Genomic DNA, 9,863 nt, shown 5'->3' on the forward strand with positions numbered 1-9,863 from the left:
TTTCACTAGCTCATTGTATTCTTGCAAGACGGACTTAGTTGCAGGAGGCGCTGTAGCTTAGTGGTTAAAGCGCCTGTCTTGTAAACAGGAGATCCTGGGTCCAAATCCCAGCAGTGCCTGGTTATCACTGTATGAAGTGTTACCACATGGTTGCTGATACTTAACATGTGCAACCCAGTTATTGCCTGATTTTTTAGATCACTAAAGTGACTTGTGATATTCTTTTGTACCATAACATTACATGTGTCCATGTAAAGCAAATAAAAGCCTTTTGTTGGAGGTGTTTTTGCAACTTTAGTGTGAAGATTATAAAGTTTTTATTATCATGAATTCCTTTAGTCTTACCTTGGAAGCTTAGGGCTCCTGCACACTGCCTGCATGGTTAGAATGCCTACCGTATTGGTCAATACTGTTAACATGAGAGAAATAAAAACAGACACGCCACACAGCAAATGCTATGTTGACTGTTGAGGAGGACTAAATTAGGACTGTGTTTTAAGCTTTCCATGGCTTTCCATGTGAAATGGCATGATAACAGCTGTTTTCAGTGTTGATGGAACATGGCCTGACCGGAGGGAGTGGTTAATGACCTTTGTGATGAGGGGACTTATGGCATGGAGGTTGGATTTTACCAGGGCTGTGGGGAAAGGGTCTCTCATCTCTCAAGGTCCTTGCATAAGACTTCTGTTGTTCTCGGTAGGCCTGCCTATGAATAGTGAGTCCTGAGGCGTCGCTCAAGGACACGTTCAGCTGTTTTCATTTGCCGGAGTTCGTAAGGGTCCCCTACTGGAGCTGCTGGACAAAGATGGATGGATGGAAGCAACCCTGTTCATTAGCTCATTGTATTCTTGCAAGACAGGCTTGTCTGTAGAAGGTGCTGTAGCTTAGTGGTTAAAGCGTGTGTCTTGTAAACAGGAGATCCTGGATCCAAATCCCAGAAGTGTCTCATTATCAGTTAATATTTATGTTATCTGCACTACAAAGTGTATATATTTGTTATTTATTTTTGCTAAAGTGCTTAACAACCATAATTTAATTTTGCCCAGTTGTGGCCTGTTGATGGGCAATAAATATCTAAAGGGAATTAGATTGGACCCATTTTTTAATGCTTTTAATCCTTGTTTTGTTGGGGCTGAATGTGGCCCCGGTGTACACCAGTACCCTGTGACATCACTGTTGGGTGAGGTTTCAGGCGTGTGATGCTGACTGAGGTCAGAGGTGAAATAAACATGAACTTTAATGGCTAAGGCACTTTGGGCGCTGACTGTCGGATTTTAACGTCTTCGATGCTTCTGGAATGAAAATTAATAAATCAATTATTTGATATTGTTGACTATATCGGGATATGCAACTGAAGGAAGAATCACCTTCCACCGCTCTATTACCTCCTCAGTTGAGGTCAACCGCCAATAAACTGTAATTTCTCAAAATATCATCCTTCCCTATATGCCTTTGCATCTTGGATATTTTTCTGTTGTTTAGACATGGCTACATTCACATAAAGTATCCAAAGTGCACAATACTCCACTGTACTCTGTTCAGTTGTTTACACCGAGTGCCTCCAATATAGCCGTGCAGCCGTGTTCATCCCCAGAGGTGCTGTGGCTTAGTTGGTTAAAGTTCACTCTGTGGTGAGTGAAATGGAGCAGTTGACTGACACAGAACTGTAGTGGAGCCAAAGTAGTGCATTTATTAATTAATTTCATTAGTTATCAGGCAAATAGAACACCTTGTGGGCATGTTATTGGTGTTTCTGTGTAAATGTAACATACCATTTTCATTTGCTACCAGGGTACTTTAACAGGGATTGGGTTGACATGAGCACCAATAAGGTGCTGCTGGGATTTGAACCCAGGATCTCCTGTTTACTAGACAGGCACTTCAACCAACTAAGCCACAGAACCTCCACAAGGTGGACCGCTCCCTCCGGTCAGGCCATGTTCCATCAACACTGAAAACAGCTGTTATCATGCCATTTCTCATGGAAAGCCATGGAAAGCTTAAAACACAGTCCTAATTTAGTCCTCCTCAACAGTCAACATAGCGTTTGCTGTGTGGCGTGTCTATTTTTATTCCTCCCATGTTAACAGTATTGACCAATACAGTAGGCATTCTAACCTCAGCTGACACGCTCACGCCATGCAGGCAGTGTGCAGGAGCCCTAAGCTTCCAAGGTAAGACTGAAATTCATGATAATAAAAACTTTATAATCTTCACACTAAAGTTGCAAAAACACCTCCTACAAAAGGCTTTTTTTCGCTTTATATGGACACATGTAATGTTATGGTACAAAACAACATCACATGTCACTTTAGTGATCTAAAAAATCAGGCATTAACTAGGTTGCACATGTTAAGTATTGGCAACCACGTGGAAACACTCCTGTAAGCGACAACCAGGTACTGCTGGGATTTGGACCCAGGATCTCCCGTTTACGAGACAGTTGCTTTAACCACTAAGCTACAGCGCCTCCTGCAGCTGAGTCCGTCTTGCAAGAATACAATGAGCTAGTAAAAGGGTTCCTTCCATCCATCCATCTTTGTCCAGCAGCTCCAGCAGGGGACCTCAAACCTTCCTTTGCCGAGCCACATCAACCAGCTCCGACTGGGGGATCCTGAAGCGTTCCCAGGCCAGGTTGGATATGTACTCTCTCCACCTAGTTCTGGGTCTTCCCCGAGGCCTCCTCACAGCTGGACGTGCCTGGACCAGCTCTCTACAGAGGCCCCCCGGAAGCATCCTTACCCGATGCCTTAACCACCTCAACTGGCTCCTTTCATCGCAAAGGAGCAGCGGCTTTACTCAAAGCCCCCACCATCCATTGGGTTAGAGATGCCAGCCCCCTCCTGAGGAAACGCATTTTGGCCGCTTCTGACGTCCACTGTTCCCTCCAACATGGAGCTCTTCCAGATTGTTGAGAAGCTCTAGCAGCTGGATGTGCTGCAATACAAAAATGAGCTGGTGACCAGGTCAAGATGCCTCCTGGGGACCTCCCTAGGGAGGTGATCCAGGCACGTCCAGCTGGGAGGAGGCCCCGGGGAAGACCCAGGACTAGGTGGAGGGATTATATCTCCAACCTGGCCTGGGAACGCCTCAGGATCCCCCAGTCGCTTGGAAAAGGGAATTTTGTCCAGTCCCCTGCTGGAGCTGGTGGACGCAGATGGATGGCTGGAAGCCTGTTCACTAGCTCATTGTATTCTTGCATGACAGGCTCACCTGTCACAGGCGCTGTAGCTTAGTGGTTAAGGTGCCTGACTCGTAAACAGGAGATCCTGGGTTTAAATCTCAGCAGTGCCTAATTATCTCTTACAGTATCTGCACTACAAAGAGTTTATGTTTTTGCTGTAGTGATTAACAAGCATTTAATTTTGCCCAGTTGTGGCCTGTTGAGGGCAAATAAATATCAAAAGCGAAATGGATTAAACACATTTGTTAATGCTTTTAAACCTTGTTTTGTTGGGGCTGAACATGGCCCAGGTGTACACCAGTACCCTGTGACATCACTGTTGGGTGGGGTTTCATGCGTGTGATGCTGACTGAGGTCAGAGGTGAAATGAACATGAACTTTATTGAACTGATTACTGATTACTGAACTGATTTTAACGTCTTCGATGCTGCTGTAACAAACTTTAATAAATGGATCTTTTTATATTAGTTGACTATATTGGGATATGCAACTGAAGGAAGAATCACCGGGTCGTCATGGATCTAAGAAGAGGGAGCCAAATGGTAAAGATCTGCACCGCCAATAAACTGTAATTTCTCAAAGTATCTTCCTTCCCTATATGCCTTTGCATCTTGGATGCTTTTCTGTTGTTTAGACATTGTTTCATTCACATAAAGTATCCAAAGTGCCTAATACTGCACTGTACTCTGTTCAGTTCTTTACACTGAGTTCTTCATTGCCACACATCCAGGTTCATCCCCAGAGGTGATAATGAGACGCCAAAAGAGGTAATCTCTACACCAACGAGGTGCTGCTGGGATTTGAACCCAGGATCTCCAGTTTACTAGACAGGCACTTTAACTAAGCCACAGCACCTCCACAAGTTGCAACCCTGTTAAGTCTTAAATTTGTCTTTTACCTTGTATAAGCTAAACATACAGTATACTGACTGCCAGTATTGGGAGTAACGGCTTAGCTCGCCTAGGCTTGGCGGATCAATCCTATCCAGTCAGTCTGCAGAAGAGCTATAAGTACCTGGCAGGTCTCTCCCTTCAGTAGTTTGAGAACGCCAGCCCACTCCTTCCCATTGGTACTGATCATCCACATCTCATCACCCTCATAGAGCTATTGAAGCTCGGTCCACCAGATGGACCACTCACCATTTGAACCAGACTGGGGGAGAACATTTCAGGGCCCAGCACGGATCATGGAGCAACAACTATGGCCGCAACAGTGCCTTCTCAAGTCCACTGTTCCTTCCAACATGGAGCTATTCCAGATTGTTGAGAATCTCTAGCAGCTGGATGTGCTGCCATACAAAAATGAGAAAGTGGTAACCAGGTCAAGAAAAGACCAGGAGGCAGTAAGTCTGCTTGAAGAGAAGACTACGCGTGTGGAGGTGGACCGAATACTCCACTATGCTGTAACAGTTTCCCTAACTCACCCGGCAAGGGAAAAGTACAACGCATAAAAATTAAGTTAATGGGTGGATCTCTGATATCTATCGGCTATAATCTAGTCCTGCCTACTTTATTTACACAACACCAGAATACCCTCAACCCCACAAACACCCTAATTATCTCAAATTTAGCTCAATAAACATGCTAATAAAATAAAAAGAAGACCATGGAATATAAGTGTAACTGCTTAACTGTGTAACTAATTAAACAGGATGGACCATCTTCGTCCCCATCCCTTTCTGGCAGCCATATTTGATAAGAATGGCCAAGCAACCAAAGGAGCGTATGTGAAGTAGGTAAGGGAATGTACTGTTTAAAGTCAGTGTGCAAATGTGTGCTGATGACTGTGTAACCCTTGAAAGCGACTTATCTTATCACCTCCCCTAAGCTACACCTCCACAACAAACAAAACAAAAACAATATCCCCAAATCGAACTTACACCTCCATTGGAGACTGCGACCTGAACGCAGCACCTTGGACCGCTCAGCCATCCTGACTGAATATTCCAACGTGTAGTAGGATCTCTCACAGAAATAATAATATGGTAAGTCAACTATGTCATGCTATATTAGGTACTCAGTCATCCAGGTCATAGTTATCAAAGGAAGGTTTCCCTTTTGTCAGCCCAAATATATGTGTGTTTATGCGGAAATGGAAGAAAGTCACCAGTGTGGAAATGTGCTTGACAATGGCAGTACATTACGCGGGATGTGAAGACATCTTACCGACTCTGTACCCCAATGTGCAATGCAGGCTAAATCCTGTGGTGGGAATCAAGATCCACCAATGTTTCTGTCCAAAATGTCCACCTGTGTCCAGACATGTCCCAACTAGATGGGAAATAGACTGACATTTGGGTCACCATTGTGGAAATATCTTCAATATGTTCAACTAAGTCTAAATTTGGAGCTCCTTTCAGTTAACATGAAGTACAGGTCACAGGTCAACATGCCACCACCAACATACTGTTTTCAGTCAAACAGCCAAGAATATTTTACCCGTTAGCCTAGATGTGGACAGTGTAGAGGTTGATTATTTTATTTTACCAGTACTTTGGTTTAAAACGGTTCCACCAAGACTTGAACTCGGATCACTGGATTCAAAGTCCAGAGTGCTTACCATTACACCATGGACCCACTGTTCTAAAAGCAACATTGGTTTGCCAGGCAGCTTCTTCCATAATATTAACACTTATGCTATTGAAGGCACACAACAATCACTGGCTAACTTAAGTCATTTAGTAAACTAAGCGTTCACACAAGATGTGGAACAAGAAAAGTCAAGAATAGGTTTTAAAGCTCTTGCCAAAAACAATGAATACAGCAGTAGATAGGTCTACTGTGTACACATGGTAACTTTACATGGGTTGATAAAGCAGATGCTCACAAAAGGTGCGGCTGTACTTGCAATTCAGCGGCCACGAGGAACCTGGTGTAAACAACTGAACAGAGTACAGTGCATTATTGTACTCTTTGGATACTTATGTGAATGTAGCCATATCTAAACAACAGAAAAGCATCCAAAATGCAAAGGCATATAGATTCTTCCTTCCTTTATTACAGCAGCATCAAAGATGTTAAAATCAGGCAGTCAGCGCACAAGGTGCCTTGACCGGTAAAGTTCATGTTTATTTTACCTCTGACCTCAGTCAGCATCACATGCACCTGAAACCCCACCCAACAGTGATGTCACAGGGTCCTGGTGTACACCTGGGCCACAATCAGCCCCATCAAACAGGGTTTAAAAGCATTAAAAAATGGATTCAATCCATTTCCCTTTTGATATTTATTGGCCCTCAACAGGCCACAACTGGGCAAAATTAAATAATGCTTGTTAAGCACAATAGCAAAAACAATATAAACTCATTGTAGTGCAGATAACATAACATATTCACTGACAAGCAGGCACTGTTGGGATTTGGACCCAGGATCTCCTGTTTACAAGACAGGCGCTTTAACCACTAAGCTACAGCGCCTGTGACAGACACCTGCCAGGTACTTATACCTCTTCGGCAAACTGGCTAGTGGATAGGATCGATGCACCAAACTATTTTTGGGTTGAGAAACGGGAGACATGGAATGACAGCTCCAGCACTTGTTTTTAACAAGCCAGGTCTAGTTAGAGGGATTATATCTCCAACCTGTCCTGGTAACGCCTCAGGATCCCCCAGTCGCTCGGAAAAGGAAAGACGAAGATGGATGGATGGAATCCTGTTCTATAGCTCATTGTATGTGTATATATATATATATATATATATATAAAAGGTACAAGCTCTCAAGGAGGTGTTGTGGCATAGTTGGTCAAAGTTCCTGTCTAGTAAACAGGAGATCCTCATTTCAAATCCCAGTAGCTCCTTGTTGTTGAAGCAATTACCTCAGATTGCATAACCATGTCAACCTAGTCCCAATACTACATATGAAATGCTGGAAGCAAATGAAAAATGTATGTTCCGTTTACACACAAAAACTACATTAACACAGACTTAAGCTAACACATGCAAGTTTAAGCTACAATTTACACCTAGTTCATTCATCAGATTTTGTGGTTCTGTTTATAGAAAGAACATCCTGTTATATCGCGTGATCATACATGAATTTGCGAGATCCCGTGGGTCCTTGTGACTTCATCTGTCAGTCATGGCCTGCCACAAATCAGAATCAAAATCAGAATTAGCTTTGTACGCCAGGTATGACAGACATACCAGGAGCTATGGAACAGCGCCACCACACGTTTTCTCGAAAAGAAAGGAAACAATGCAGACAGCAACAAAATTATATAACAATATAATGCACAAGACAACACACAGTTCATGTGGACACATGAAGGAATGTTTTGAGGTGGCTTGGGAGGGAGTGAGGAACACGTAAATCGAGGCAGTCAGACGGATACGGGGCGGGATGGGGTTGGTAGTGTTTGGTGTGTGTGTGAGACATTGAGTTGTGTGTGTGAATATGAGCGTCAGACTGTCTATGTTGTTAAAAGCTCAGTTCATCGGCGTGACCTTGGAGAGATAAGCCAGTGTACAGGACAAGATCAGAGGCCAGCTGCCAGGTTGTTTTCCTGCTCGGGTGAAGGGTGAGTGTGGGGGGGCTGGGGAAATAGCTGATCAATTTCAATCCAAATTAGCGTGACTCAATGTAATTTGTTCGAATCAATGTTCATCATTCAATTGTTACCGACTTCAGCGTCACGCGAGCATCCAGTTCATGTAATGATTTTGTCAGTCCATCTACCTTTTCTGCCAGTCCGGTGATCACACGAAGCAACTCCACAGACTGGGCCCTGATAGTATCAATCCCCTTCTGCGCTTCGACGGTCCGGTCTGAGATGATGCGAGACAGTTCACTGGACTGGTCAGCCCTTAGATGTAAAACCTTCATCCTCTCAATAACTCCATGTGGGCACTCTTTAAGTTCCCCAGACAGCATATGGGTAAATTTGCTGGCGGCTGTCTTACCAATTTTCCGATTGGTCAACGAGACGATGATCAGGAGCCCCACCAACAGAATTCCAATTATCCATATGTCTTCAACGTCTTCCACAGTCAGGACGTCCAGGCAGACCACCAGCCAATCCCCTTAGGAATCGCGAGCATAGCCTGCAGGGAATGTCCCGCTCCCCCGGAGAAGCATGTTTAGGTCAATGTACATAAGATCAAAGCAGGGGCATAAGGTCAAAGTGGGGACATAAGATCAAAGCAGGGACATAAGATCAAAGCAGGACATAAGATCAAAGCAGGGTACATAAGATCAAAGGGGGACAAAATCAACTCATGTTGGAAGTGCCCAGGTCAAAACTGAAACACTGGGGTGACCGAGGTTTCTGGACCTAAGCTCTGGAATAAGCTGCCCAGTGAGATGCTTATCATTACTGACCTGGGTCTTTTTAAATCAAGACTTAAGACGCATCTTTTTAAAGTGGCGTTTGGTACCTAGTAATGTGATGGCACATTTGTATTGATTGTATTGTTTTTATTTTTTTATCTTTTCTTACTTTTCTCATTCATTATTGTAATTTTTGTTAGTGGTGTATTATTGTTTTAAATCTGTGGTTTTATTTGTTGTGAAGCACTTTGGTTCACTTATCGGTTGTTGTAAAGAGCTATATAAATAAAATACATTTACATTTACATTTTACATAAGATCGAAGGGGGACATAACATAAAAGCAGGGAAATAATATGAAAGCAGGGGACATAAGATCAAAAAGGAAAATATCAAAGCACAACATATGATCAAAGCAGGACATAAGATCAAAGCGGGGACATAAGATCAAAGCGGGGACATAAGCTCAAAGGGGGGGCATAAGATCAAATCAGGGGACATAAGATCAAAGGGGGACAGACGATGAAACGGGGGACATAAGATCAAAGTGGGGACAAAGTTTAAAGCAGGGACATAAGGTCAAAGCAGGGACATAAGATCAAAGCAGGGAAAAAATCAAAGCAGGGGACATAAGATCAAAGGGGGACATAAGATCAAAGGGGGGATATAAAATCAAAGCAAGACATAAGATCAAAGCGGGGACATAAGATCAAAGCGGGGAGATAAGATCAAAGGGGGAACATAAGATCAAAGCAGGGAAATAAGATCAAAGCAGGGGAGATAACATCAAAGGGGGGACATAAGATCAAAGTAGGACATAAGATCAAAGGTGGGACATAAGATCAAAGGGGGGACATAAGATCGAAGGGGGGAAATAAGATCACAGAGGGAAATAATATGAAAGCAGGGGACGTAACATAAAGGGGTAACATAAGATCAAAGCAGGGGTATAAGATCAAAGCAAGACATATAATCAAAGCAGGACATAAGATCAAAGCAGGGGACATAAGATCAAAAAGGTAAAAATAAAAAGCACGACATAAGATCAAAGAGGGCACATAAGATCTAAGCAGGACATAAGATCAAAGCGGGGAGATGAGATCAAAGAGGGGAGATAAGATCAAAGGGGGACATAAGATCAAAGCAGGGACAAAACATCAAAGCAGGGGACATAACATCAAAGGGGGGACATAAGATCAAAGGAGGACATAAGAGCAAAGTAGGACATAAGATCAAAGGAGGACATAAGAACAAAGCATGGATATAATATCAAATGGGAACATAAGGTCAAAGCATGGACATAAGGTCAAAGCAGGGACATAAGATCAAAGCAGGACTACAATAAAAGCAGGGGACATAAGATCAAAGGGGGGACATAAGATCAAAGGGGGGATATAAGATCAAAGCAGGGCATAA

General features: G+C 43.3%; 4 non-coding genes across 4 annotated transcripts; 2 read left to right on the forward strand and 2 right to left on the reverse strand.

Moving 5' to 3' along the window:
• The first annotated feature begins 46 nt into the window (after window positions 1-46).
• On the forward strand, window positions 47-119 carry trnat-ugu (transfer RNA threonine (anticodon UGU)). Its single transcript has one exon. It is a non-coding gene; the product is annotated as a tRNA-Thr (tRNA).
• A 3,102-nt stretch (window positions 120-3,221) lies between these two features.
• Window positions 3,222-3,294, forward strand: trnat-cgu (transfer RNA threonine (anticodon CGU)). The gene has a single exon. It is a non-coding gene; the product is annotated as a tRNA-Thr (tRNA).
• Window positions 3,295-5,688: 2,394 nt separating this feature from the next.
• Window positions 5,689-5,760, reverse strand: trnaq-uug (transfer RNA glutamine (anticodon UUG)). Its single transcript has one exon. It is a non-coding gene; the product is annotated as a tRNA-Gln (tRNA).
• A 766-nt stretch (window positions 5,761-6,526) lies between these two features.
• trnat-ugu (transfer RNA threonine (anticodon UGU)) lies at window positions 6,527-6,599 on the reverse strand. The gene has a single exon. It is a non-coding gene; the product is annotated as a tRNA-Thr (tRNA).
• Window positions 6,600-9,863: the final 3,264 nt, after the last annotated feature.

The sequence above is a fragment of the Etheostoma spectabile genome, unplaced genomic scaffold, assembly GCF_008692095.1.
Source record: "Etheostoma spectabile isolate EspeVRDwgs_2016 unplaced genomic scaffold, UIUC_Espe_1.0 scaffold00004578, whole genome shotgun sequence".
Lineage (NCBI taxonomy): Eukaryota > Metazoa > Chordata > Actinopteri > Perciformes > Percidae > Etheostoma > Etheostoma spectabile.